We start from the raw sequence: 27810 nt of genomic DNA on the forward strand, positions 1-27810 counted from the left end.
TACCACAACTACACCATTCCAAGTCCCCATTAGGATCTATTATGTTACGATAGTGTTTCTGGAAATGGCTACTGCATTATTTTGAATACATGGTGGTATTTTTTCTTGGGGGTTTTCCTTTAGGGTAGTATGGCTGTGCATAGCTGAGGGTTGCTGATACCAAGGGAAGTTGTTTGTTGTGGCTGTGGTGGAGAACACCTCCTTGATGGTATGTGAAGTTTGGTATTTCTGGTGAGTTTCCTTGGTCCAACAGCTAAAACACTGGAGAATGCGGGTATCGATCCCACTACCTCTCGCATGCTAAGCGAGCGCTCTACCATTTGAGCTAATTCCCCATGTTTAGCTAAGACTCACATGTAATCCTTTGAGTCACTGGTTAATGACTCTTCAAAACAACTTCTAAACAGTTGTGAGAGAGCTGGCTCTTTATTACTTTTATATTTAAAAACCATCAACTAATTAGTTATGACCATTACAGATACATAAATGGAAGTGAATATGTTACCACAACTACACCATTCCAAGTCCCCATTAGGATCTATTATGTTATGATAGTGTTTCTGGAAATGGCTACTGCATTATTTTGAGTACATGGTTGTATTTTTTCTTGGGGGTTTTCCTTTAGGGTAGTATGGCTGTGGAAAGCTGAGGGTTGCTGATACCAAGGGAAGTTGTTTGTCGTGGCTGTGGTGGAGAACACCTCCTTCATGGTATGTGAAGTTTGGTATTTCTGGTGAGTTTCCTTGGTCCAACAACTAAAAAACTGGAGAATGCGGGTATCGATCCCGCTACCTCTCACATGCGAAGCGAGCGCTCTACCATTTGAGCTAATTCCCCATGTTTATCTAAGAGTCACATGTAATCCTTTGAGTCACTGGTTAATGACTCTTCAAAACAACTTCTAATCAGTTGTGTGAGAGCTGGCTCTTTATTACTTTTATATTCAAAAACCATCAACTAATTAGTTATGACCATTATAGATACATAAATGAAAGTGAATGTGTTACCACAACTACACCATTCCAAGTCCCCATTAGGATCTATTATGTTACGATAGTGTTTCTGGAAATGGCTACTGCATTATTTTGAATACATGGTGGTATTTTTTCTTGGGGGTTTTCCTTTAGGGTAGTATGGCTGTGCAAAGCTGAGGGTTGCTGATACCAAGGGAAGTTGTTTGTTGTGGCTGTGGTGGAGAACACCTCCTTGATGGTATGTGAAGTTTGGTATTTCTGGTGAGTTTCCTTGGTCCAACAACTAAAACACTGGAGAATGCGGGTATCGATCCCGCTACCTCTCACATGCGAAGCGAGCGCTCTACCATTTGAGCTAATTCCCCATGTTTATCTAAGAGTCACATGTAATCCTTTGAGTCACTGGTTAATGACTCTTCAGAACAACTTCTAATCAGTTGTGTGAGAGCTGGCTCTTTATTACTTTTATATTTAAAAACCATCAACTAATTAGTTATGACCATTATAGATACATAAATGAAAGTGAATGTGTTACCACAACTACACCATTCCAAGTCCCCATTAGGATCTATTATGTTACGATAGTGTTTCTGGAAATGGCTACTGCATTATTTTGAATACATGGTGGTATTTTTTCTTGGGGGTTTTCCTTTAGGGTAGTATGGCTGTGCAAAGCTGAGGGTTGCTGATACCAAGGGAAGTTGTTTGTTGTGGCTGTGGTGGAGAACACCTCCTTGATGGTATGTGAAGTTTGGTATTTCTGGTGAGTTTCCTTGGTCCAACAGCTAAAACACTGGAGAATGCGGGTATCGATCCCGCTACCTCTCGCATGCTAAGCGAGCGCTCTACCATTTGAGCTAATTCCCCATGTCTAGCTAAGAGTCTCATGTAATTCTTTGAGTCACTGGTTAATGACTCTTCAAAACAACTTCTAAACAGTTGTGAGAGAGCTGGCTCTTTATTACTTTTATATTTAAAAACCATCAACTAATTAGTTATGACCATTACAGATACATAAATGAAAGTGAATGTGTTACCACAACTACACCATTCCAAGTCCCCATTAGGATCTATTATGTTATGATAGTGTTTCTGGAAATGGCTACTGCATTATTTTGAATACATGGTGGTATTTTTTCTTGGGGGTTTTCCTTTAGGGTAGTATGGCTGTGCAAAGCTGAGGGTTGCTGATACCAAGGGAAGTTGTTTGTTGTGGCTGTGGTGGAGAACACCTCCTTGATGGTATGTGAAGTTTGGTATTTCTGGTGAGTTTCCTTGGTCCAACAGCTAAAACACTGGAGAATGCGGGTATCGATCCCGCTACCTCTCGCATGCTAAGCGAGCGCTCTACCATTTGAGCTAATTCCCCATGTCTAGCTAAGAGTCTCATGTAATTCTTTGAGTCACTGGTTAATGACTCTTCAAAACAACTTCTAAACAGTTGTGAGAGAGCTGGCTCTTTATTACTTTTATATTTAAAAACCATCAACTAATTAATTATGACCATTACAGATACATAAATGAAAGTGAATGTGTTACCACAACTACACCATTCCAAGTCCCCATTAGGATCTATTATGTTATGATAGTGTTTCTGGAAATGGCTACTGCATTATTTTGAATACATGGTGGTATTTTTTCTTGGGGGTTTTCCTTTAGGGTAGTATGACTGTGCAAAGCTGAGGGTTGCTGATACCAAGGGAAGTTGTTTGTCGTGGCTGTGGTGGAGAACACCTCCTTGATGGTATGTGAAGTTTGGTATTTCTGGTGAGTTTCCTTGGTCCAACAGCTAAAACACTGGAGAATGCGGGTATCGATCCCGCTACCTCTCACATGCGAAGCGAGCGCTCTACCATTTGAGCTAATTCCCCATGTTTAGCGAAGACTCACATGTAATCCTTTGAGTCACTGGTTAATGACTCTTCAAAACAACTTCTAAACAGTTGTGAGAGAGCTGGCTCTTTATTACTTTTATATTTAAAAACCATCAACTAATTAGTTATGACCATTACAGATACATAAATGAAAGTGAATGTGTTACCACAACTACACCATTCCAAGTCCCCATTAGGATCTATTATGTTATGATAGTGTTTCTGGAAATGGCTACTGCATTATTTTGAATACATGGTGGTATTTTTTCTTGGGGGTTTTCCTTTAGGGTAGTATGACTGTGCAAAGCTGAGGGTTGCTGATACCAAGGGAAGTTGTTTGTCGTGGCTGTGGTGGAGAACACCTCCTTGATGGTATGTGAAGTTTGGTATTTCTGGTGAGTTTCCTTGGTCCAACAGCTAAAACACTGGAGAATGCGGGTATCGATCCCGCTACCTCTCACATGCGAAGCAAGCGCTCTACCATTTGAGCTAATTCCCCATGTTTAGCTAAGACTCACATGTAATCCTTTGAGTCACTGGTTAATGACTCTTCAAAACAACTTCTAAACAGTTGTGAGAGAGCTGGCTCTTTATTACTTTTATATTTAAAAACCATCAACTAATTAGTTATGACCATTACAGATACATAAATGGAAGTGAATATGTTACCACAACTACACCATTCCAAGTCCCCATTAGGATCTATTATGTTACGATAGTGTTTCTGGAAATGGCTACTGCATTATTTTGAGTACATGGTTGTATTTTTTCTTGGGGGTTTTCCTTTAGGGTAGTATGGCTGTGCAAAGCTGAGGGTTGCTGATACCAAGGGAAGTTGTTTGTCGTGGCTGTGGTGGAGAACACCTCCTTCATGGTATGTGAAGTTTGGTATTTCTGGTGAGTTTCCTTGGTCCAACAACTAAAAAACTGGAGAATGCGGGTATCGATCCCGCTACCTCTCACATGCGAAGCGAGCGCTCTACCATTTGAGCTAATTCCCCATGTTTATCTAAGAGTCACATGTAATCCTTTGAGTCACTGGTTAATGACTCTTCAAAACAACTTCTAATCAGTTGTGTGAGAGCTGGCTCTTTATTACTTTTATATTCAAAAACCATCAACTAATTAGTTATGACCATTATAGATACATAAATGAAAGTGAATGTGTTACCACAACTACACCATTCCAAGTCCCCATTAGGATCTATTATGTTACGATAGTGTTTCTGGAAATGGCTACTGCATTATTTTGAATACATGGTGGTATTTTTTCTTGGGGGTTTTCCTTTAGGGTAGTATGGCTGTGCAAAGCTGAGGGTTGCTGATACCAAGGGAAGTTGTTTGTTGTGGCTGTGGTGGAGAACACCTCCTTGATGGTATGTGAAGTTTGGTATTTCTGGTGAGTTTCCTTGGTCCAACAACTAAAACACTGGAGAATGCGGGTATCGATCCCGCTACCTCTCACATGCGAAGCGAGCGCTCTACCATTTGAGCTAATTCCCCATGTTTATCTAAGAGTCACATGTAATCCTTTGAGTCACTGGTTAATGACTCTTCAGAACAACTTCTAATCAGTTGTGTGAGAGCTGGCTCTTTATTACTTTTATATTTAAAAACCATCAACTAATTAGTTATGACCATTATAGATACATAAATGAAAGTGAATGTGTTACCACAACTACACCATTCCAAGTCCCCATTAGGATCTATTATGTTACGATAGTGTTTCTGGAAATGGCTACTGCATTATTTTGAATACATGGTGGTATTTTTTCTTGGGGGTTTTCCTTTAGGGTAGTATGGCTGTGCAAAGCTGAGGGTTGCTGATACCAAGGGAAGTTGTTTGTTGTGGCTGTGGTGGAGAACACCTCCTTGATGGTATGTGAAGTTTGGTATTTCTGGTGAGTTTCCTTGGTCCAACAGCTAAAACACTGGAGAATGCGGGTATCGATCCCGCTACCTCTCACATGCGAAGCAAGCGCTCTACCATTTGAGCTAATTCCCCATGTTTAGCGAAGACTCACATGTAATCCTTTGAGTCACTGGTTAATGACTCTTCAAAACAACTTCTAAACAGTTGTGAGAGAGCTGGCTCTTTATTACTTTTATATTTAAAAACCATCAACTAATTAGTTATGACCATTACAGATACATAAATGAAAGTGAATGTGTTACCACAACTACACCATTCCAAGTCCCCATTAGGATCTATTATGTTATGATAGTGTTTCTGGAAATGGCTACTGCATTATTTTGAATACATGGTGGTATTTTTTCTTGGGGGTTTTCCTTTAGGGTAGTATGACTGTGCAAAGCTGAGGGTTGCTGATACCAAGGGAAGTTGTTTGTCGTGGCTGTGGTGGAGAACACCTCCTTGATGGTATGTGAAGTTTGGTATTTCTGGTGAGTTTCCTTGGTCCAACAGCTAAAACACTGGAGAATGCAGGTATCGATCCCGCTACCTCTCACATGCGAAGCAAGCGCTCTACCATTTGAGCTAATTCCCCATGTTTGTCTTAGAGTCACATGTAATCCTTTGAGTCACTGGTTAATGACTCTTCAAAACAACTTCTAAACAGTTGTGAGAGAGCTGGCTCTTTATTACTTTTATATTTAAAAACCATCAACTAATTAGTTATGACCATTACAGATACATAAATGGAAGTGAATGTGTTACAACAACTACACCATTCCAAGTCCCCATTAGGATCTATTATGTTATGATAGTGTTTCTGGAAATGGCTACTGCATTATTTTGAATACATGGTGGTATTTTTTCTTGGGGGTTTTCCTTTAGGGTAGTATGACTGTGCAAAGCTGAGGGTTGCTGATACCAAGGGAAGTTGTTTGTCGTGGCTGTGGTGGAGAACACCTCCTTGATGGTATGTGAAGTTTGGTATTTCTGGTGAGTTTCCTTGGTCCAACAGCTAAAACACTGGAGAATGCAGGTATCGATCCCGCTACCTCTCACATGCGAAGCAAGCGCTCTACCATTTGAGCTAATTCCCCATGTCTAGGTAAGAGTCACATGTAATCCTTTGAGTCACTGGTTAATGACTCTTCAAAACAACTTCTAAACAGTTGTGAGAGAGCTGGCTCTTTATTACTTTTATATTTAAAAACCATCAACTAATTAGTTATGACCATTACAGATACATAAATGGAAGTGAATGTGTTACAACAACTACACCATTCCAAGTCCCCATTAGGATCTATTATGTTATGATAGTGTTTCTGGAAATGGCTACTGCATTATTTTGAATACATGGTGGTATTTTTTCTTGGGGGTTTTCCTTTAGGGTAGTATGACTGTGCAAAGCTGAGGGTTGCTGATACCAAGGGAAGTTGTTTGTCGTGGCTGTGGTGGAGAACACCTCCTTGATGGTATGTGAAGTTTGGTATTTCTGGTGAGTTTCCTTGGTCCAACAGCTAAAACACTGGAGAATGCGGGTATAGATCCCGCTACCTCTCACATGCGAAGCAAGCGCTCTACCATTTGAGCTAATTCCCCATGTTTATCTTAGAGTCACATGTAATCCTTTGAGTCACTGGTTAATGACTCTTCAAAACAACTTCTAAACAGTTGTGAGAGAGCTGGCTCTTTATTACTTTTATATTTAAAAACCATCAACTAATTAGTTATGACCATTACAGATACATAAATGAAAGTGAATGTGTTACCACAACTACACCATTCCAAGTCCCCATTAGGATCTATTATGTTATGATAGTGTTTCTGGAAATGGCTACTGCATTATTTTGAATACATGGTGGTATTTTTTCTTGGGGGTTTTCCTTTAGGGTAGTATGACTGTGCAAAGCTGAGGGTTGCTGATACCAAGGGAAGTTGTTTGTCGTGGCTGTGGTGGAGAACACCTCCTTGATGGTATGTGAAGTTTGGTATTTCTGGTGAGTTTCCTTGGTCCAACAGCTAAAACACTGGAGAATGCAGGTATCGATCCCGCTACCTCTCACATGCGAAGCAAGCGCTCTACCATTTGAGCTAATTCCCCATGTTTGTCTTAGAGTCACATGTAATCCTTTGAGTCACTGGTTAATGACTCTTCAAAACAACTTCTAAACAGTTGTGAGAGAGCTGGCTCTTTATTACTTTTATATTTAAAAACCATCAACTAATTAGTTATGACCATTACAGATACATAAATGGAAGTGAATGTGTTACAACAACTACACCATTCCAAGTCTCCATTAGGATCTTTTATGTTACGATAGTGTTTCTGGAAATGGCTACTGCATTATTTTGAATACATGGTGGTATTTTTTCTTGGGGGTTTTCCTTTAGGGTAGTATGGCTGTGCAAAGCTGAGGGTTGCTGATACCAAGGGAAGTTGTTTGTCGTGGCTGTGGTGGAGAACACCTCCATGACGGTATGTGAAGTTTGGTATTTCTGGTGAGTTTCCTTGGTCCAACAACTAAAACACTGGAGAATGCGGGTATCGATCCCGCTACCTCTCGCATGCTAAGCGAGCGCTCTACCATTTGAGCTAATTCCCCATGTTTAGCTAAGACTCACATGTAATCCTTTGAGTCACTGGTTAATGACTCTTCAAAACAACTTCTAAACAGTTGTGAGAGAGCTGGCTCTTTATTACTTTTATATTTAAAAACCATCAACTAATTAGTTATGACCATTACAGATACATAAATGGAAGTGAATGTGTTACCACAACTACACCATTCCAAGTCCCCATTAGGATCTATTATGTTACGATAGTGTTTCTGGAAATGGCTACTGCATTATTTTGAATACATGGTGGTATTTTTTCTTGGGGGTTTTCCTTTAGGGTAGTATGGCTGTGCATAGCTGAGGGTTGCTGATACCAAGGGAAGTTGTTTGTTGTGGCTGTGGTGGAGAACACCTCCTTGATGGTATGTGAAGTTTGGTATTTCTGGTGAGTTTCCTTGGTCCAACAGCTAAAACACTGGAGAATGCGGGTATCGATCCCACTACCTCTCGCATGCTAAGCGAGCGCTCTACCATTTGAGCTAATTCCCCATGTTTAGCTAAGACTCACATGTAATCCTTTGAGTCACTGGTTAATGACTCTTCAAAACAACTTCTAAACAGTTGTGAGAGAGCTGGCTCTTTATTACTTTTATATTTAAAAACCATCAACTAATTAGTTATGACCATTACAGATACATAAATGAAAGTGAATGTGTTACCACAACTACACCATTCCAAGTCCCCATTAGGATCTATTATGTTATGATAGTGTTTCTGGAAATGGCTACTGCATTATTTTGAATACATGGTGGTATTTTTTCTTGGGGGTTTTCCTTTAGGGTAGTATGACTGTGCAAAGCTGAGGGTTGCTGATACCAAGGGAAGTTGTTTGTCGTGGCTGTGGTGGAGAACACCTCCTTGATGGTATGTGAAGTTTGGTATTTCTGGTGAGTTTCCTTGGTCCAACAGCTAAAACACTGGAGAATGCAGGTATCGATCCCGCTACCTCTCACATGCGAAGCAAGCGCTCTACCATTTGAGCTAATTCCCCATGTTTGTCTTAGAGTGACATGTAATCCTTTGAGTCACTGGTTAATGACTCTTCAAAACTTCTAAACAGTTGTGAGACAGCTGGCTCTTTATTACTTTTATATTTAAAAACCATCAACTAATTAGTTATGACCATTACAGATACATAAATGGAAGTGAATGTGTTACAACAACTACACCATTCCAAGTCCCCATTAGGATCTATTATGTTATGATAGTGTTTCTGGAAATGGCTACTGCATTATTTTGAATACATGGTGGTATTTTTTCTTGGGGGTTTTCCTTTAGGGTAGTATGACTGTGCAAAGCTGAGGGTTGCTGATACCAAGGGAAGTTGTTTGTCGTGGCTGTGGTGGAGAACACCTCCTTGATGGTATGTGAAGTTTGGTATTTCTGGTGAGTTTCCTTGGTCCAACAGCTAAAACACTGGAGAATGCGGGTATAGATCCCGCTACCTCTCACATGCGAAGCAAGCGCTCTACCATTTGAGCTAATTCCCCATGTTTATCTTAGAGTCACATGTAATCCTTTGAGTCACTGGTTAATGACTCTTCAAAACAACTTCTAAACAGTTGTGAGAGAGCTGGCTCTTTATTACTTTTATATTTAAAAACCATCAACTAATTAGTTATGACCATTACAGATACATAAATGAAAGTGAATGTGTTACCACAACTACACCATTCCAAGTCCCCATTAGGATCTATTATGTTATGATAGTGTTTCTGGAAATGGCTACTGCATTATTTTGAATACATGGTGGTATTTTTTCTTGGGGGTTTTCCTTTAGGGTAGTATGACTGTGCAAAGCTGAGGGTTGCTGATACCAAGGGAAGTTGTTTGTCGTGGCTGTGGTGGAGAACACCTCCTTGATGGTATGTGAAGTTTGGTATTTCTGGTGAGTTTCCTTGGTCCAACAGCTAAAACACTGGAGAATGCAGGTATCGATCCCGCTACCTCTCACATGCGAAGCAAGCGCTCTACCATTTGAGCTAATTCCCCATGTTTGTCTTAGAGTCACATGTAATCCTTTGAGTCACTGGTTAATGACTCTTCAAAACAACTTCTAAACAGTTGTGAGAGAGCTGGCTCTTTATTACTTTTATATTTAAAAACCATCAACTAATTAGTTATGACCATTACAGATACATAAATGGAAGTGAATGTGTTACAACAACTACACCATTCCAAGTCTCCATTAGGATCTTTTATGTTACGATAGTGTTTCTGGAAATGGCTACTGCATTATTTTGAATACATGGTGGTATTTTTTCTTGGGGGTTTTCCTTTAGGGTAGTATGGCTGTGCAAAGCTGAGGGTTGCTGATACCAAGGGAAGTTGTTTGTCGTGGCTGTGGTGGAGAACACCTCCATGACGGTATGTGAAGTTTGGTATTTCTGGTGAGTTTCCTTGGTCCAACAACTAAAACACTGGAGAATGCGGGTATCGATCCCGCTACCTCTCGCATGCTAAGCGAGCGCTCTACCATTTGAGCTAATTCCCCATGTTTAGCTAAGACTCACATGTAATCCTTTGAGTCACTGGTTAATGACTCTTCAAAACAACTTCTAAACAGTTGTGAGAGAGCTGGCTCTTTATTACTTTTATATTTAAAAACCATCAACTAATTAGTTATGACCATTACAGATACATAAATGGAAGTGAATGTGTTACCACAACTACACCATTCCAAGTCCCCATTAGGATCTATTATGTTATGATAGTGTTTCTGGAAATGGCTACTGCATTATTTTGAATACATGGTGGTATTTTTTCTTGGGGGTTTTCCTTTAGGGTAGTATGGCTGTGCAAAGCTGAGGGTTGCTGATACCAAGGGAAGTTGTTTGTCGTGGCTGTGGTGGAGAACACCTCCTTGATGGTATGTGAAGTTTGGTATTTCTGGTGAGTTTTCTTGGTCCAACAACTAAAACACTGGAGAATGCGGGTATCGATCCCACTACCTCTCGCATGCTAAGCGAGCGCTCTACCATTTGAGCTAATTCCCCATGTTTATCTTAGAGTCACATGTAATCCTTTGAGTCACTGGTTAATGACTCTTCAAAACAACTTCTAAACAGTTGTGAGAGAGCTGGCTCTTTATTACTTTTATATTTAAAAACCATCAACTAATTAGTTATGACCATTACAGATACATAAATGGAAGTGAATGTGTTACCACAACTACACCATTCCAAGTCCCCATTAGGATCTTTTATGTTACGATAGTGTTTCTGGAAATGGCTACTGCATTATTTTGAATACATGGTGGTATTTTTTCTTGGGGGTTTTCCTTTAGGGTAATATGGCTGTGCAAAGCTGAGGGTTGCTGATACCAAGGGAAGTTGTTTGTCGTGGCTGTGGTGGAGAACACCTCCATGACGGTATGTGAAGTTTGGTATTTCTGGTGAGTTTCCTTGGTCCAACAACTAAAACACTGGAGAATGCGGGTATCGATCCCACTACCTCTCGCATGCTAAGCGAGCGCTCTACCATTTGAGCTAATTCCCCATGTTTAGCTAAGACTCACATGTAATCCTTTGAGTCACTGGTTAATGACTCTTCAAAACAACTTCTAATCAGTTGTGTGAGAGCTGGCTCTTTATTACTTTTATATTTAAAAACCATCAACTAATTAGTTATGACCATTATAGATACATAAATGAAAGTGAATGTGTTACCACAACTACACCATTCCAAGTCCCCATTAGGATCTATTATGTTACGATAGTGTTTCTGGAAATGGCTACTGCATTATTTTGAATACATGGTGGTATTTTTTCTTGGGGGTTTTCCTTTAGGGTAGTATGGCTGTGCAAAGCTGAGGGTTGCTGATACCAAGGGAAGTTGTTTGTTGTGGCTGTGGTGGAGAACACCTCCTTGATGGTATGTGAAGTTTGGTATTTCTGGTGAGTTTCCTTGGTCCAACAGCTAAAACACTGGAGAATGCGGGTATCGATCCCGCTACTTCTCGCATGCTAAGCGAGCGCTCTACCATTTGAGCTAATTCCCCATGTCTAGCTAAGAGTCACATGTAATTCTTTGAGTCACTGGTTAATGACTCTTCAAAACAACTTCTAAACAGTTGTGAGAGAGCTGGCTCTTTGTTACTTTTATATTTAAAAACCATCAACTAATTAGTTATGACCATTACAGATACATAAATGAAAGTGAATGTGTTACCACAACTACACCATTCCAAGTCCCCATTAGGATCTATTATGTTATGATAGTGTTTCTGGAAATGGCTACTGCATTATTTTGAATACATGGTGGTATTTTTTCTTGGGGGTTTTCCTTTAGGGTAATATGGCTGTGCAAAGCTGAGGGTTGCTGATACCAAGGGAAGTTGTTTGTCGTGGCTGTGGTGGAGAACACCTCCATGACGGTATGTGAAGTTTGGTATTTCTGGTGAGTTTCCTTGGTCCAACAACTAAAACACTGGAGAATGCGGGTATCGATCCCACTACCTCTCGCATGCTAAGCGAGCGCTCTACCATTTGAGCTAATTCCCCATGTTTAGCTAAGACTCACATGTAATCCTTTGAGTCACTGGTTAATGACTCTTCAAAACAACTTCTAAACAGTTGTGAGAGAGCTGGCTCTTTATTACTTTTATATTTAAAAACCATCAACTAATTAGTTATGACCATTACAGATACATAAATGGAAGTGAATATGTTACCACAACTACACCATTCCAAGTCCCCATTAGGATCTATTATGTTATGATAGTGTTTCTGGAAATGGCTATTGCATTATTTTGAGTACATGGTTGTATTTTTTCTTGGGGGTTTTCCTTTAGGGTAGTATGGCTGTGCAAAGCTGAGGGTTGCTGATACCAAGGGAAGTTGTTTGTCGTGGCTGTGGTGGAGAACACCTCCTTCATGGTATGTGAAGTTTGGTATTTCTGGTGAGTTTCCTTGGTCCAACAACTAAAAAAATGGAGAATGCGGGTATCGATCCGGCTACCTCTCACATGCGAAGCGAGCGCTCTACCATTTGAGCTAATTCCCCATGTTTATCTAAGAGTCACATGTAATCCTTTGAGTCACTGGTTAATGACTCTTCAAAACAACTTCTAATCAGTTGTGTGAGAGCTGGCTCTTTATTACTTTTATATTTAAAAACCATCAACTAATTAGTTATGACCATTATAGATACATAAATGAAAGTGAATGTGTTACCACAACTACACCATTCCAAGTCCCCATTAGGATCTATTATGTTATGATAGTGTTTCTGGAAATGGCTACTGCATTATTTTGAGTACATGGTTGTATTTTTTCTTGGGGGTTTCCTTTAGGGTAGTATGGCTGTGCAAAGCTGAGGGTTGCTGATACCAAGGGAAGTTGTTTGTCGTGGCTGTGGTGGAGAACACCTCCTTCATGGTATGTGAAGTTTGGTATTTCTGGTGAGTTTCCTTGGTCCAACAACTAAAACACTGGAGAATGCGGGTATCGATCCCGCTACCTCTAACATGCGATGCGAGCGCTCTACCATTTGAGCTAATTCCCCATGTTTATCTAAGAGTCACATGTAATCCTTTGAGTCACTGGTTAATGACTCTTCAAAACAACTTCTAATCAGTTGTGTGAGAGCTGGCTCTTTATTACTTTTATATTTAAAAACCATCAACTAATTAGTTATGACCATTATAGATACATAAATGAAAGTGAATGTGTTACCACAACTACACCATTCCAAGTCCCCATTAGGATCTATTATGTTACGATAGTGTTTCTGGAAATGGCTACTGCATTATTTTGAATACATGGTGGTATTTTTTCTTGGGGGTTTTCCTTTAGGGTAGTATGGCTGTGCAAAGCTGAGGGTTGCTGATACCAAGGGAAGTTGTTTGTTGTGGCTGTGGTGGAGAACACCTCCTTGATGGTATGAGAAGTTTGGTATTTCTGGTGAGTTTCCTTGGTCCAACAGCTAAAACACTGGAGAATGCGGGTATCGATCCCGCTACTTCTCGCATGCTAAGCGAGCGCTCTACCATTTGAGCTAATTCCCCATGTCTAGCTAAGAGTTACATGTAATTCTTTGAGTCACTGGTTAATGACTCTTCAAAACAACTTCTAAACAGTTGTGAGAGAGCTGGCTCTTTATTACTTTTATATTTAAAAACCATCAACTAATTAGTTATGACCATTACAGATACATAAATGAAAGTGAATGTGTTACCACAACTACACCATTCCAAGTCCCCATTAGGATCTATTATGTTATGATAGTGTTTCTGGAAATGGCTACTGCATTATTTTGAATACATGGTGGTATTTTTTCTTGGGGGTTTTCCTTTAGGGTAGTATGACTGTGCAAAGCTGAGGGTTGCTGATACCAAGGGAAGTTGTTTGTCGTGGCTGTGGTGGAGAACACCTCCTTGATGGTATGTGAAGTTTGGTATTTCTGGTGAGTTTCCTTGGTCCAACAGCTAAAACACTGGAGAATGCGGGTATCGATCCCGCTACTTCTCGCATGCTAAGCGAGCGCTCTACCATTTGAGCTAATTCCCCATGTCTAGCTAAGAGTTACATGTAATTCTTTGAGTCACTGGTTAATGACTCTTCAAAACAACTTCTAAACAGTTGTGAGAGAGCTGGCTCTTTATTACTTTTATATTTAAAAACCATCAACTAATTAGTTATGACCATTACAGATACATAAATGAAAGTGAATGTGTTACCACAACTACACCATTCCAAGTCCCCATTAGGATCTATTATGTTATGATAGTGTTTCTGGAAATGGCTACTGCATTATTTTGAATACATGGTGGTATTTTTTCTTGGGGGTTTTCCTTTAGGGTAGTATGACTGTGCAAAGCTGAGGGTTGCTGATACCAAGGGAAGTTGTTTGTCGTGGCTGTGGTGGAGAACACCTCCTTGATGGTATGTGAAGTTTGGTATTTCTGGTGAGTTTCCTTGGTCCAACAGCTAAAACACTGGAGAATGCGGGTATAGATCCCGCTACCTCTCACATGCGAAGCAAGCGCTCTACCATTTGAGCTAATTCCCCATGTTTATCTTAGAGTCACATGTAATCCTTTGAGTCACTGGTTAATGACTCTTCAAAACAACTTCTAAACAGTTGTGAGAGAGCTGGCTCTTTATTACTTTTATATTTAAAAACCATCAACTAATTAGTTATGACCATTACAGATACATAAATGAAAGTGAATGTGTTACCACAACTACACCATTCCAAGTCCCCATTAGGATCTATTATGTTATGACAGTGTTTCTGGAAATGGCTACTGCATTATTTTGAATACATGGTGGTATTTTTTCTTGGGGGTTTTCCTTTAGGGTAGTATGACTGTGCAAAGCTGAGGGTTGCTGATACCAAGGGAAGTTGTTTGTCGTGGCTGTGGTGGAGAACACCTCCTTGATGGTATGTGAAGTTTGGAATTTCTTGTGAGTTTCCTTGGTCCAACAGCTAAAACACTGGAGAATGAAGGTATCGATCCCGCTACCTCTCACATGCGAAGCAAGCGCTCTACCATTTGAGCTAATTCCCCATGTCTAGCTAAGAGTCACATGTAATTCTTTGAGTCACTGGTTAATGACTCTTCAAAACAACTTCTAAACAGTTGTGAGAGAGCTGGCTCTTTATTACTTTTATATTTAAAAACCATCAACTAATTAGTTATGACCATTACAGATACATAAATGAAAGTGAATGTGTTACCACAACTACACCATTCCAAGTCCCCATTAGGATCTATTATGTTATGATAGTGTTTCTGGAAATGGCTACTGCATTATTTTGAATACATGGTGGTATTTTTTCTTGGGGGTTTTCCTTTAGGGTAGTATGACTGTGCAAAGCTGAGGGTTGCTGATACCAAGGGAAGTTGTTTGTCGTGGCTGTGGTGGAGAACACCTCCTTGATGGTATGTGAAGTTTGGTATTTCTGGTGAGATTCCTTGGTCCAACAGCTAAAACACTGGAGAATGCGGGTATAGATCCCGCTACCTCTCACATGCGAAGCAAGCGCTCTACCATTTGAGCTAATTCCCCATGTTTAGCTTAGAGTCACATGTAATCCTTTGAGTCACTGGTTAATGACTCTTCAAAACAACTTCTAAACAGTTGTGAGAGAGCTGGCTCTTTATTACTTTTATATTTAAAAACCATCAACTAATTAGTTATGACCATTACAGATACATAAATGAAAGTGAATGTGTTACCACAACTACACCATTCCAAGTCCCCATTAGGATCTATTATGTTATGATAGTGTTTCTGGAAATGGCTACTGCATTATTTTGAATACATGGTGGTATTTTTTCTTGGGGGTTTTCCTTTAGGGTAGTATGACTGTGCAAAGCTGAGGGTTGCTGATACCAAGGGAAGTTGTTTGTCGTGGCTGTGGTGGAGAACACCTCCTTGATGGTATGTGAAGTTTGGTATTTCTGGTGAGTTTCCTTGGTCCAACAGCTAAAACACTGGAGAATGCAGGTATCGATCCCGCTACCTCTCACATGCGAAGCAAGCGCTCTACCATTTGAGCTAATTCCCCATGTTTATCTTAGAGTCACATGTAATCCTTTGAGTCACTGGTTAATGACTCTTCTAAACAACTTGTAAACAGTTGTGAGAGAGCTGGCTCTTTATTACTTTTATATTTAAAAACCATCAACTAATTAGTTATGACCATTACAGATACATAAATGGAAGTGAATATGTTACCACAACTACACCATTCCAAGTCCCCATTAGGATCTATTATGTTATGATAGTGTTTCTGGAAATGGCTACTGCATTATTTTGAGTACATGGTTGTATTTTTTCTTGGGGGTTTTCCTTTAGGGTAGTATGGCTGTGCAAAGCTGAGGGTTGCTGATACCAAGGGAAGTTGTTTGTTGTGGCTGTGGTGGAGAACACCTCCTTGATGGTATGAGAAGTTTGGTATTTCTGGTGAGTTTCCTTGGTCCAACAGCTAAAACACTGGAGAATGCGGGTATCGATCCCGCTACTTCTCGCATGCTAAGCGAGCGCTCTACTATTTGAGCTAATTCCCCATGTCTAGCTAAGAGTCACATGTAATTCTTTGAGTCACTGGTTAATGACTCTTCAAAACAACTTCTAAACAGTTGTGAGAGAGCTGGCTCTTTATTACTTTTATATTTAAAAACCATCAACTAATTAGTTATGACCATTACAGATACATAAATGAAAGTGAATGTGTTACCACAACTACACCATTCCAAGTCCCCATTAGGATCTATTATGTTATGATAGTGTTTCTGGAAATGGCTACTGCATTATTTTGAATACATGGTGGTATTTTTTCTTGGGGGTTTTCCTTTAGGGTAGTATGACTGTGCAAAGCTGAGGGTTGCTGATACCAAGGGAAGTTGTTTGTCGTGGCTGTGGTGGAGAACACCTCCTTGATGGTATGTGAAGTTTGGTATTTCTGGTGAGTTTCCTTGGTCCAACAGCTAAAACACTGGAGAATGCGGGTATAGATCCCGCTACCTCTCACATGCGAAGCAAGCGCTCTACCATTTGAGCTAATTCCCCATGTTTATCTTAGAGTCACATGTAATCCTTTGAGTCACTGGTTAATGACTCTTCAAAACAACTTCTAAACAGTTGTGAGAGAGCTGGCTCTTTATTACTTTTATATTTACAAACCATCAACTAATTAGTTATGACCATTACAGATACATAAATGAAAGTGAATGTGTTACCACAACTACACCATTCCAAGTCCCCATTAGGATCTATTATGTTATGATAGTGTTTCTGGAAATGGCTACTGCATTATTTTGAATACATGGTGGTATTTTTTCTTGGGGGTTTTCCTTTAGGGTAGTATGGCTGTGCAAAGCTGAGGGTTGCTGATACCAAGGGAAGTTGTTTGTTGTGGCTGTGGTGGAGAACACCTCCTTGATGGTATGTGAAGTTTGGTATTTCTGGTGAGTTTCCTTGGTCCAACAGCTAAAACACTGGAGAATGCGGGTATCGATCCCGCTACTTCTCGCATGCTAAGCGAGCGCTCTACCATTTGAGCTAATTCCCCATGTCTAGCTAAGAGTCACATGTAATTCTTTGAGTCACTGGTTAATGACTCTTCAAAACAACTTCTAAACAGTTGTGAGAGAGCTGGCTCTTTATTACTTTTATATTTAAAAACCATCAACTAATTAGTTATGACCATTACAGATACATAAATGAAAGTGAATGTGTTACCACAACTACACCATTCCAAGTCCCCATTAGGATCTATTATGTTATGATAGTGTTTCTGGAAATGGCTACTGCATTATTTTGAATACATGGTGGTATTTTTTCTTGGGGGTTTTCCTTTAGGGTAGTATGACTGTGCAAAGCTGAGGGTTGCTGATACCAAGGGAAGTTGTTTGTCGTGGCTGTGGTGGAGAACACCTCCTTGATGGTATGTGAAGTTTGGTATTTCTGGTGAGTTTCCTTGGTCCAACAGCTAAAACACTGGAGAATGCGGGTATAGATCCCGCTACCTCTCACATGCGAAGCAAGCGCTCTACCATTTGAGCTAATTCCCCATGTTTATCTTAGAGTCACATGTAATCCTTTGAGTCACTGGTTAATGACTCTTCAAAACAACTTCTAAACAGTTGTGAGAGAGCTGGCTCTTTATTACTTTTATATTTACAAACCATCAACTAATTAGTTATGACCATTACAGATACATAAATGAAAGTGAATGTGTTACCACAACTACACCATTCCAAGTCCCCATTAGGATCTATTATGTTATGATAGTGTTTCTGGAAATGGCTACTGCATTATTTTGAATACATGGTGGTATTTTTTCTTGGGGGTTTTCCTTTAGGGTAGTATGACTGTGCAAAGCTGAGGGTTGCTGATACCAAGGGAAGTTGTTTGTCGTGGCTGTGGTGGAGAACACCTCCTTGATGGTATGTGAATTTTGGTATTTCTGGTGAGTTTCCTTGGTCCAACAGCTAAAACACTGGAGAATGCAGGTATCGATCCCGCTACCTCTCACATGCGAAGCAAGCGCTCTACCATTTGAGCTAATTCCCCATGTTTATCTTAGAGTCACATGTAATCCTTTGAGTCACTGGTTAATGACTCTTCTAAACAACTTGTAAACAGTTGTGAGAGAGCTGGCTCTTTATTACTTTTATATTTAAAAACCATCAACTAATTAGTTATGACCATTACAGATACATAAATGGAAGTGAATATGTTACCACAACTACACCATTCCAAGTCCCCATTAGGATCTATTATGTTATGATAGTGTTTCTGGAAATGGCTACTGCATTATTTTGAGTACATGGTTGTATTTTTTCTTGGGGGTTTTCCTTTAGGGTAGTATGGCTGTGCAAAGCTGAGGGTTGCTGATACCAAGGGAAGTTGTTTGTTGTGGCTGTGGTGGAGAACACCTCCTTGATGGTATGAGAAGTTTGGTATTTCTGGTGAGTTTCCTTGGTCCAACAGCTAAAACACTGGAGAATGCGGGTATCGATCCCGCTACTTCTCGCATGCTAAGCGAGCGCTCTACCATTTGAGCTAATTCCCCATGTCTAGCTAAGAGTCACATGTAATTCTTTGAGTCACTGGTTAATGACTCTTCAAAACAACTTCTAAACAGTTGTGAGAGAGCTGGCTCTTTATTACTTTTATATTTAAAAACCATCAACTAATTAGTTATGACCATTACAGATACATAAATGAAAGTGAATGTGTTACCACAACTACACCATTCCAAGTCCCCATTAGGATCTATTATGTTATGATAGTGTTTCTGGAAATGGCTACTGCATTATTTTGAATACATGGTGGTATTTTTTCTTGGGGGTTTTCCTTTAGGGTAGTATGACTGTGCAAAGCTGAGGGTTGCTGATACCAAGGGAAGTTGTTTGTCGTGGCTGTGGTGGAGAACACCTCCTTGATGGTATGTGAAGTTTGGTATTTCTGGTGAGTTTCCTTGGTCCAACAGCTAAAACACTGGAGAATGCGGGTATAGATCCCGCTACCTCTCACATGCGAAGCAAGCGCTCTACCATTTGAGCTAATTCCCCATGTTTATCTTAGAGTCACATGTAATCCTTTGAGTCACTGGTTAATGACTCTTCAAAACAACTTCTAAACAGTTGTGAGAGAGCTGGCTCTTTATTACTTTTATATTTACAAACCATCAACTAATTAGTTATGACCATTACAGATACATAAATGAAAGTGAATGTGTTACCACAACTACACCATTCCAAGTCCCCATTAGGATCTATTATGTTATGATAGTGTTTCTGGAAATGGCTACTGCATTATTTTGAATACATGGTGGTATTTTTTCTTGGGGGTTTTCCTTTAGGGTAGTATGACTGTGCAAAGCTGAGGGTTGCTGATACCAAGGGAAGTTGTTTGTCGTGGCTGTGGTGGAGAACACCTCCTTGATGGTATGTGAAGTTTGGTATTTCTGGTGAGTTTCCTTGGTCCAACAGCTAAAACACTGGAGAATGCAGGTATCGATCCCGCTACCTCTCACATGCGAAGCAAGCGCTCTACCATTTGAGCTAATTCCCCATGTTTATCTTAGTGTCACATGTAATCCTTTGAGTCACTGGTTAATGACTCTTCTAAACAACTTGTAAACAGTTGTGAGAGAGCTGGCTCTTTATTACTTTTATATTTAAAAACCATCAACTAATTAGTTATGACCATTACAGATACATAAATGGAAGTGAATGTGTTACCACAACTACACCATTCCAAGTCCCCATTAGGATCTATTATGTTATGATAGTGTTTCTGGAAATGGCTACTGCATTATTTTGAATACATGGTGGTATTTTTTCTTGGGGGTTTTCCTTTAGGGTAGTATGGCTGTGCAAAGCTGAGGGTTGCTGATACCAAGGGAAGTTGTTTGTTGTGGCTGTGGTGGAGAACACCTCCTTGATGGTATGTGAAGTTTGGTATTTCTGGTGAGTTTCCTTGGTCCAACAGCTAAAACACTGGAGAATGCAGGTATCGATCCCGCTACCTCTCACATGCGAAGCAAGCGCTCTACCATTTGAGCTAATTCCCCATGTTTATCTTAGTGTCACATGTAATCCTTTGAGTCACTGGTTAATGACTCTTCTAAACAACTTGTAAACAGTTGTGAGAGAGCTGGCTCTTTATTACTTTTATATTTAAAAACCATCAACTAATTAGTTATGACCATTACAGATACATAAATGGAAGTGAATGTGTTACCACAACTACACCATTCCAAGTCCCCATTAGGATCTATTATGTTATGATAGTGTTTCTGGAAATGGCTACTGCATTATTTTGAATACATGGTGGTATTTTTTCTTGGGGGTTTTCCTTTAGGGTAGTATGGCTGTGCAAAGCTGAGGGTTGCTGATACCAAGGGAAGTTGTTTGTTGTGGCTGTGGTGGAGAACACCTCCTTGATGGTATGTGAAGTTTGGTATTTCTGGTGAGTTTCCTTGGTCCAACAACTAAAATACTGGAGAATGCGGGTATCGATCCCGCTACCTCTCGCATGCTAAGCGAGCGCTCTACCATTTGAGCTAATTCCCCATGTCTAGCTAAGAGTCTCATGTAATTCTTTGAGTCACTGGTTAATGACTCTTCAAAACAACTTCTAAACAGTTGTGAGAGAGCTGGCTCTTTATTACTTTTATATTTAAAAACCATCAACTAATTAGTTATGACCATTACAGATACATAAATGAAAGTGAATGTGTTACCACAACTACACCATTCCAAGTCCCCATTAGGATCTATTATGTTATGATAGTGTTTCTGGAAATGGCTACTGCATTATTTTGAATACATGGTGGTATTTTTTCTTGGGGGTTTTCCTTTAGGGTAGTATGACTGTGCAAAGCTGAGGGTTGCTGATACCAAGGGAAGTTGTTTGTCGTGGCTGTGGTGGAGAACACCTCCTTGATGGTATGTGAAGTTTGGTATTTCTGGTGAGTTTCCTTGGTCCAACAGCTAAAACACTGGAGAATGCGGGTATAGATCCCGCTACCTCTCACATGCGAAGCAAGCGCTCTACCATTTGAGCTAATTCCCCATGTTTATCTTAGAGTCACATGTAATCCTTTGAGTCACTGGTTAATGACTCTTCAAAACAACTTCTAAACAGTTGTGAGAGAGCTGGCTCTTTATTACTTTTATATTTAAAAACCATCAACTAATTAGTTATGACCATTACAGATACATAAATGAAAGTGAATGTGTTACCACAACTACACCATTCCAAGTCCCCATTAGGATCTATTATGTTATGACAGTGTTTCTGGAAATGGCTACTGCATTATTTTGAATACATGGTGGTATTTTTTCTTGGGGGTTTCCTTTAGGGTAGTATGGCTGTGCAAAGCTGAGGGTTGCTGATACCAAGGGAAGTTGATTGTCGTGGCTGTGGTGGAGAACACCTCCTTGATGGTATGTGAAGTTTGCTATTTCTGGTGAGTTTCCTTGGTCCAACAGCTAAAACACTGGAGAATGCGGGTATCGATCCCGCAACCTCTCACTTGCGAAGCAAGCGCTCTACTATTTGAGCTAATTCCCCATGTTTAGCTAAGACTCACATGTAATCCTTTGAGTCACTGGTTAATGACTCTTCAAAACAACTTCTAAACAGTTGTGAGAGAGCTGGCTCTTTATTACTTTTATATTTAAAAACCATCAACTGATTAGTTATGACCATTACAGATACATAAATGGAAGTGAATGTGTTACCACAACTACACCATTCCAAGTCCCCATTAGGATCTATTATGTTACGATAGTGTTTCTGGAAATGGCTACTGCATTATTTTGAATACATGGTGGTATTTTTTCTTGGGGGTTTTCCTTTAGGGTAGTATGGCTGTGCAAAGCTGAGGGTTGCTGATACCAAGGGAAGTTGTTTGTCGTGGCTGTGGTGGAGAACACCTCCTTGATGGTATGTGAAGTTTGGTATTTCTGGTGAGTTTCCTTGGTCCAACAGCTAAAACACTGGAGAATGCGGGTATCGATCCCGCTACCTCTCACATGCGAAGCAAGCGCTCTACCATTTGAGCTAATTCCCCATGTTTATCTAAGAGTCACATGTAATACTTTTAGTCACTGGTTAATGACTCTTCAAAACAACTTCTAAACAGTTGTGAGAGAGCTGGCTCTTTATTACTTTTATATTTAAAAACCATCAACTAATTAGTTATGACCATTACAGATACATAAATGGAAGTGAATGTGTTACCACAACTACACCATTCCAAGTCCACATTAGGATCTATTATGTTATGATAGTGTTTCTGGAAATGGCAACTGCATTATTTTGAATACATGGTGGTATTTTTTCTTGGGGGTTTTCCTTTAGGGTAGTATGGCTGTGCAAAGCTGAGGGTTGCTGATACCAAGGGAAGTTGTTTGTCGTGGCTGTGGTGGAGAACACCTCCTTGATGGTATGTGAAGTTTGGTATTTCTGGTGAGTTTCCTTGGTCCAACAGCTAAAACACTGGAGAATGCGGGTATCGATCCCGCTACCTCTCACATGCGAAGCAAGCGCTCTACCATTTGAGCTAATTCCCCATGTTTATCTAAGAGTCACATGTAATACTTTTAGTCACTGGTTAATGACTCTTCAAAACAACTTCTAAACAGTTGTGAGAGAGCTGGCTCTTTATTACTTTTATATTTAAAAACCATCAACTAATTAGTTATGACCATTACAGATACATAAATGGAAGTGAATGTGTTACCACAACTACACCATTCCAAGTCCCCAGTAGGATCTATTATGTTACGATAGTGTTTCTGGAAATGGCTACTGCATTATTTTGAATACATGGGGGTTTTCCTTTAGGGTAGTTTGGCTGTGCAAAGCTGAGGGTTGCTGATACCAAGGGAAGTGGTTTGTTGTGGCTGTGGTGGAGAACACCTCCTTGATGGTATGTGAAGTTTGGTATTTCTGGTGAGTTTCCTTGGTCCAACAGCTAAAACACTGGAGAATGCAGGTATCGATCCCGCTACCTCTCGCATGCTAAGCGAGCGCTCTACCATTTGAGCTAATTCCCCATGTTTAACTAAGACTCACATGTAATCCTTTGAGTCACTGGTTAATGACTCTTCAAAACAACTTCGAAAAAGTTGTGAGAGAGCTGGCTCTTTATTACTTTTATATTTAAAAACCATCAACTAATTAGTTATGACCATTACAGATACATAAATGGAAGTGAATGTGTTACCACAACTACACCATTCCAAGTCCCCATTAGGATCTATTATGTTATGATAGTGTTTCTGGAAATGGCTACTGCATTATTTTGAATACATGGGGGTTTTCCTTTAGGGTAGTTTGGCTGTGCAAAGCTGAGGGTTGCTGATACCAAGGGAAGTTGTTTGTTGTGGCTGTGGTGGAGAACACCTCCTTGATGGTATGTGAAGTTTGGTATTTCTGGTGAGTTTCCTTGGTCCAACAGCTAAAACACTGGAGAATGCGGGTATCGATCCCGCTACCTCTCGCATGCTAAGCGAGCGCTCTACCATTTGAGCTAATTCCCCATGTTTAGCTAAGACTCACAAGTAATCCTTTGAGTCACTGGTTAATGACTCTTCAAAACAACTTCTAAACAGTTGTGAGAGAGCTGGCTCTTTATTACTTTTATATTTAAAAACCATCAACTAATTAGTTATGACCATTACAGATACATAAATGGAAGTGAATGTGTTACCACAACTACACCATTCCAAGTCCCCATTAGGATCTATTATGTTATGATAGTGTTTCTGGAAATGGCTACTGCATTATTTTGAATACATGGTGGTATTTTTTCTTGGGGGTTTTCCTTTAGGGTAGTATGGCTGTGCAAAGCTGAGGGTTGCTGATACCAAGGGAAGTTGTTTGTCGTGGCTGTGGTGGAGAACACCTCCTTGATGGTATGTGAAGTTTGGTATTTCTGGTGAGTTTCCTTGGTCCAACAACTAAAACACTGGAAAATGCGGGTATCGATCCCACTACCTCTCGCATGCTAAGCGAGCGCTCTACCATTTGAGCTAATTCCCCATGTTTATCTTAGAGTCACATGTAATCCTTTGAGTCACTGGTTAATGACTCTTCAAAACAACTTCTAAACAGTTGTGAGAGAGCTGGCTCTTTATTACTTTTATATTTAAAAACCATCAACTAATTAGTTATGACCATTACAGATACATAAATGGAAGTGAATGTGTTACCACAACTACACCATTCCAAGTCCCCATTAGGATCTTTTATGTTACGATAGTGTTTCTGGAAATGGCTACTGCATTATTTTGAATACATGGTGGTATTTTGTCTTGGGGGTTTTCCTTTAGGGTAATATGGCTGTGCAAAGCTGAGGGTTGCTGATACCAAGGGAAGTTGTTTGTCGTGGCTGTGGTGGAGAACACCTCCATGACGGTATGTGAAGTTTGGTATTTCTGGTGAGTTTCCTTGGTCCAACAACTAAAACACTGGAGAATGCTGGTATCCATCCCACTACCTCTCGCATGCTAAGCGAGCGCTCTACCATTTGAGCTAATTCCCCATATTTAGCTAAGACTCACATGTAATCCTTTGAGTCACTGGTTAATGACTCTTCAAAACAACTTCTAAACAGTTGTGAGAGAGCTGGCTCTTTATTACTTTTATATTTAAAAACCATCAACTAATTAGTTATGGCCATTACAGATACATAAATGGAAGTGAATGTGTTACCACAACTACACCATTCCAAGTCCCCATTAGGATCTATTATGTTATGATAGTGTTTCTGGAAATGGCTACTGCATTATTTTGAATACATGGTGGTATTTTTTCTTGGGGGTTTTCCTTTAGGGTAATATGGCTGTGCAAAGCTGAGGGTTGCTGATACCAAGGGAAGTTGTTTGCCGTGGCTGTGGTGGAGAACACCTCCTTGATGGTATGTGAAGTTTGGTATTTCTGGTGAGTTTCCTTGGTCCAACAACTAAAAGACTGGAGAATGCGGGTATCGATCCCGCTACCTCTCACATGCTAAGCGAGCGCTCTACCATTTGAGCTAAATCCCCATGCCTAGCTAAGAGTCACATGTAATTCTTTGAGTCACTGGTTAATGATGCTTCAAAACAACTTCTAAACAGTTGTGAGAGAGCTGGCTCTTTATTACTTTTACATTTAAAAACCATCAACTAATTAGTTATGACCATTACAGATACATAAATGGAAGTGAATGTGTTACCACAACTACACCATTCCAAGTCCCCATTAGGATCTATTATGTTATGATAGTGTTTCTGGAAATGGCAACTGCATTATTTTGAATACATTGTGGTATTTTTTCTTGGGGGTTTTCCTTTAGGGTAGTATGGCTGTGCAAAGCTGAGGGTTGCTGATACCAAGGGAAGTTGTTTGTTGTGGCTGTGGTGGAGAACACCTCCTTGATGGTATGTGAAGTTTGCTATTTCTGGTGAGTTTCCTTGGTTCAACAGCTAAAACACTGGAGAATGCCGGTATTGATCCCACTACCAAATATGATATGTTCAGAAATGACTCACGTGTAATTCTTTGAGTCACTGGTCAATGACTCTTCAAAATAACTTCTGTTGTATCCAATGGAAAACAAAACACTGACATTTTAATCAGTGTTAATCAGTGACATCCATCCATCCGTCCATTTTCCAAACCGCTTATCCTATTGGGTCGCGGGGGGTCCGGAGCCTATCCCGGAAGCAATGGGCACGAGGCAGGGAACAACCCAGGACGGGGGGCCAGCCCATCGCAGGGCACACTCACACACGCACACCTATGGGCAATTCAGCAACTCCAATTAGCCTCAGCATGTTTTTGGACTGTGGCGGGAAACCGGAGTACCCGGAGGAAACCCCACGACGACACGGGGAGAACATGCAAACTCCGCACACATGTGACTAAGGCAGAGACTCGAACCCGGGTCCCAGAGGTGTGAGGCGACAGTGCTAACCACTGCACCACCATGCCACCCCCTAAGCAGTGACATTTTAATGTTAATCAGCAAAGTTGCAGAGAAGACATGTGCTAAAGTGACAAAAATGTTTTTAGTAATATGTAAGCTACATCATGCATCGGTGACAGACATATCGTTAAGACAAAGAACAACATGGATTATAGACGATTTAAAAAAACTTACCGAATCAACCTCCTGGCCACCTGTCTGCTTTAGCCAAAATCATGTCCAACATTTATGGAGACGTAGCAACAACAATTATTGTACCGCAAAATTGCTGCATTATCGCTACCTACTGCGCTGGAGTGTAATATGTCACTCCTTTTGAGATCTAGTCGAATATATTAAAATCCATTTATAACAGACTTGAAGGGACCTGGCAAAAAGTCCGTTATATCCAAAGTCTGTTATATCCAGAGTTGCTGTATGTCCAGAACACAACTACAGGACACTATGTACTCCAACACCCTGTGCTGCTGCTCTTTACTGCCACACCCCTGCAGACACACTTGTGGTATAGTTTATTATATTGTACATGGAGTAAATCCAACTTTACCTGACCAGATGCGTGATTTAATAATCCCGACTATGTATCTGCGCTGGATATCACCGTTACGCCATGCACCTTGTAGGCGGAGCTGCATGTCTGTTATAGAGAACAAAACTACAGCTGGATATCACCGGCACGCCACGCGCCTTATAGGCGGAGCCTGCATGTCCGTTATAGCGAACAAAACTACAGCTGGATATCACCGGCACGCCACGCGCCTTGTAGGCGGAGCCTGCATGTCCGTTATAGCGAACAAAACTACAGCTGGATATCACCGGCACGCCACGCGCCTTATAGGCGGAGCCTGCATGTCCGTTATAGCGAACAAAACTATAGCTGGATATCACCGGCACGCCGCGCACCTTGTAGGCGGAGCCTGCATGTCCGTTATAGCGAACAAAACTACAGCTGGATATCACCGGCATGCCACGCGCCTTATAGGCGGAGCCTGCATGTCCGTTATAGCAAACAAAACTATAGCTGGATATCACCGGCACGCCGCGCACCTTGTAGGCGGAGCCTGCATGTCCGTTATAGCGAACAAAACTACAGCTGGATATCACCGGCACGCCACGCACCTTGTAGGCGGAGCCTGCATGTCCGTTATAGCTTAACAAAACTACAGCTGGATATCACCGGCACGCCACGCACCTTGTAGGCGGAGCCTGCATGTCCGTTATAGCTTAACAAAACTACAGCTGGATATCACCGGCACGCCACGCACCTTGTAGGCGGAGCCTGCATGTCCGTTATAGCGAACAAAACTACAGCTGGATATCACCGGCACGCCGCGCACCTTGTAGGCGGAGCCTGCATGTCCATTATAGCGAACAAAACTACAGCTGGATATCACAGGCACGCCGCGCACCTTGCAGGCGGAGCCTGCATGTCCATTATAGCGAACAAAACTACAGCTGGATATCACCGGCACGCCACGCGCCTTATAGG

At 40.7% G+C, this 27810-nt stretch overlaps 24 non-coding genes across 24 annotated transcripts; all 24 read right to left on the reverse strand.

The window, feature by feature from the left end:
* Positions 1–262: 262 nt before the first annotated feature.
* On the reverse strand, positions 263–335 carry trnaa-agc (transfer RNA alanine (anticodon AGC)). The gene has a single exon. It is a non-coding gene; the product is annotated as a tRNA-Ala (tRNA).
* A 429-nt stretch (positions 336–764) lies between these two features.
* Positions 765–837, reverse strand: trnaa-cgc (transfer RNA alanine (anticodon CGC)). The gene has a single exon. It is a non-coding gene; the product is annotated as a tRNA-Ala (tRNA).
* A 429-nt stretch (positions 838–1266) lies between these two features.
* On the reverse strand, positions 1267–1339 carry trnaa-cgc (transfer RNA alanine (anticodon CGC)). The gene has a single exon. It is a non-coding gene; the product is annotated as a tRNA-Ala (tRNA).
* A 429-nt stretch (positions 1340–1768) lies between these two features.
* trnaa-agc (transfer RNA alanine (anticodon AGC)) lies at positions 1769–1841 on the reverse strand. The gene has a single exon. It is a non-coding gene; the product is annotated as a tRNA-Ala (tRNA).
* A 429-nt stretch (positions 1842–2270) lies between these two features.
* trnaa-agc (transfer RNA alanine (anticodon AGC)) lies at positions 2271–2343 on the reverse strand. The gene has a single exon. It is a non-coding gene; the product is annotated as a tRNA-Ala (tRNA).
* A 429-nt stretch (positions 2344–2772) lies between these two features.
* trnaa-cgc (transfer RNA alanine (anticodon CGC)) lies at positions 2773–2845 on the reverse strand. Its single transcript has one exon. It is a non-coding gene; the product is annotated as a tRNA-Ala (tRNA).
* Positions 2846–3776: 931 nt separating this feature from the next.
* trnaa-cgc (transfer RNA alanine (anticodon CGC)) lies at positions 3777–3849 on the reverse strand. Its single transcript has one exon. It is a non-coding gene; the product is annotated as a tRNA-Ala (tRNA).
* A 429-nt stretch (positions 3850–4278) lies between these two features.
* On the reverse strand, positions 4279–4351 carry trnaa-cgc (transfer RNA alanine (anticodon CGC)). Its single transcript has one exon. It is a non-coding gene; the product is annotated as a tRNA-Ala (tRNA).
* Positions 4352–7290: 2939 nt separating this feature from the next.
* On the reverse strand, positions 7291–7363 carry trnaa-agc (transfer RNA alanine (anticodon AGC)). Its single transcript has one exon. It is a non-coding gene; the product is annotated as a tRNA-Ala (tRNA).
* A 429-nt stretch (positions 7364–7792) lies between these two features.
* Positions 7793–7865, reverse strand: trnaa-agc (transfer RNA alanine (anticodon AGC)). Its single transcript has one exon. It is a non-coding gene; the product is annotated as a tRNA-Ala (tRNA).
* Positions 7866–9797: 1932 nt separating this feature from the next.
* trnaa-agc (transfer RNA alanine (anticodon AGC)) lies at positions 9798–9870 on the reverse strand. The gene has a single exon. It is a non-coding gene; the product is annotated as a tRNA-Ala (tRNA).
* Positions 9871–10299: 429 nt separating this feature from the next.
* Positions 10300–10372, reverse strand: trnaa-agc (transfer RNA alanine (anticodon AGC)). Its single transcript has one exon. It is a non-coding gene; the product is annotated as a tRNA-Ala (tRNA).
* A 429-nt stretch (positions 10373–10801) lies between these two features.
* On the reverse strand, positions 10802–10874 carry trnaa-agc (transfer RNA alanine (anticodon AGC)). Its single transcript has one exon. It is a non-coding gene; the product is annotated as a tRNA-Ala (tRNA).
* A 429-nt stretch (positions 10875–11303) lies between these two features.
* On the reverse strand, positions 11304–11376 carry trnaa-agc (transfer RNA alanine (anticodon AGC)). The gene has a single exon. It is a non-coding gene; the product is annotated as a tRNA-Ala (tRNA).
* Positions 11377–11805: 429 nt separating this feature from the next.
* On the reverse strand, positions 11806–11878 carry trnaa-agc (transfer RNA alanine (anticodon AGC)). The gene has a single exon. It is a non-coding gene; the product is annotated as a tRNA-Ala (tRNA).
* A 1432-nt stretch (positions 11879–13310) lies between these two features.
* Positions 13311–13383, reverse strand: trnaa-agc (transfer RNA alanine (anticodon AGC)). The gene has a single exon. It is a non-coding gene; the product is annotated as a tRNA-Ala (tRNA).
* A 429-nt stretch (positions 13384–13812) lies between these two features.
* trnaa-agc (transfer RNA alanine (anticodon AGC)) lies at positions 13813–13885 on the reverse strand. The gene has a single exon. It is a non-coding gene; the product is annotated as a tRNA-Ala (tRNA).
* A 3441-nt stretch (positions 13886–17326) lies between these two features.
* Positions 17327–17399, reverse strand: trnaa-agc (transfer RNA alanine (anticodon AGC)). Its single transcript has one exon. It is a non-coding gene; the product is annotated as a tRNA-Ala (tRNA).
* Positions 17400–18832: 1433 nt separating this feature from the next.
* On the reverse strand, positions 18833–18905 carry trnaa-agc (transfer RNA alanine (anticodon AGC)). Its single transcript has one exon. It is a non-coding gene; the product is annotated as a tRNA-Ala (tRNA).
* Positions 18906–20840: 1935 nt separating this feature from the next.
* On the reverse strand, positions 20841–20913 carry trnaa-agc (transfer RNA alanine (anticodon AGC)). Its single transcript has one exon. It is a non-coding gene; the product is annotated as a tRNA-Ala (tRNA).
* A 2420-nt stretch (positions 20914–23333) lies between these two features.
* On the reverse strand, positions 23334–23406 carry trnaa-agc (transfer RNA alanine (anticodon AGC)). The gene has a single exon. It is a non-coding gene; the product is annotated as a tRNA-Ala (tRNA).
* A 413-nt stretch (positions 23407–23819) lies between these two features.
* trnaa-agc (transfer RNA alanine (anticodon AGC)) lies at positions 23820–23892 on the reverse strand. Its single transcript has one exon. It is a non-coding gene; the product is annotated as a tRNA-Ala (tRNA).
* A 429-nt stretch (positions 23893–24321) lies between these two features.
* Positions 24322–24394, reverse strand: trnaa-agc (transfer RNA alanine (anticodon AGC)). Its single transcript has one exon. It is a non-coding gene; the product is annotated as a tRNA-Ala (tRNA).
* Positions 24395–25325: 931 nt separating this feature from the next.
* trnaa-agc (transfer RNA alanine (anticodon AGC)) lies at positions 25326–25398 on the reverse strand. Its single transcript has one exon. It is a non-coding gene; the product is annotated as a tRNA-Ala (tRNA).
* Positions 25399–27810: the final 2412 nt, after the last annotated feature.

This window comes from Brienomyrus brachyistius, chromosome 2 (assembly GCF_023856365.1).
Source record: "Brienomyrus brachyistius isolate T26 chromosome 2, BBRACH_0.4, whole genome shotgun sequence".
Classification (NCBI taxonomy): domain Eukaryota; kingdom Metazoa; phylum Chordata; class Actinopteri; order Osteoglossiformes; family Mormyridae; genus Brienomyrus; species Brienomyrus brachyistius.